At 31.6% G+C, this 405-nt stretch overlaps 1 protein-coding gene across 1 annotated transcript in view; it reads left to right on the forward strand.

Moving 5' to 3' along the window:
- The window catches only part of LOC107736964 (structural maintenance of chromosomes protein 1A-like), a gene marked incomplete at its 5' end in the record, with an annotated part of 20570 nt that overhangs the window by 12623 nt on the left and 7542 nt on the right, over positions 1–405 (forward strand). The window lies entirely within an intron of this gene.

The following is a 405-nucleotide window of genomic DNA, read 5'->3' on the forward strand; positions in this document are numbered from 1 at the left end:
ATGTATGTACACAATAAGTGCATTGTACCAAATTATTAATTTAAATGTAAGTACATAGTTGTTAAGGTCACTTAATATAAGTGGCATTTTTTTTTTTTTTACAACAGTTCAATAAACTATAAGTTTATTAAGAGACTTACGTTTTAGACACCATATTGCCTGTTTTTGCACTATTTCGACAACAAAAATAATTCCAAACACCGCCACAGCGCTGTTTTGCGTGTCTGAGCAACATGATGGTGTTTCGTTCCTGAATGAATCAAACATTTAAAGGGGTCATATGATGCTGCTAAAAAGAACATTATTTTGTGTATTTGGTGTAATGAAATGTGTTTATGCGGTTTAAGGTTCAAAAAACACATTATTTTCTTTTCTGAAACGCGTCGATTTTTACAAAGCTCATCG

This window comes from Sinocyclocheilus rhinocerous, unplaced genomic scaffold (genome assembly GCF_001515625.1).
Source record: "Sinocyclocheilus rhinocerous isolate Xijiao unplaced genomic scaffold, SAMN03320098_v1.1 scaffold554, whole genome shotgun sequence".
Classification (NCBI taxonomy): domain Eukaryota; kingdom Metazoa; phylum Chordata; class Actinopteri; order Cypriniformes; family Cyprinidae; genus Sinocyclocheilus; species Sinocyclocheilus rhinocerous.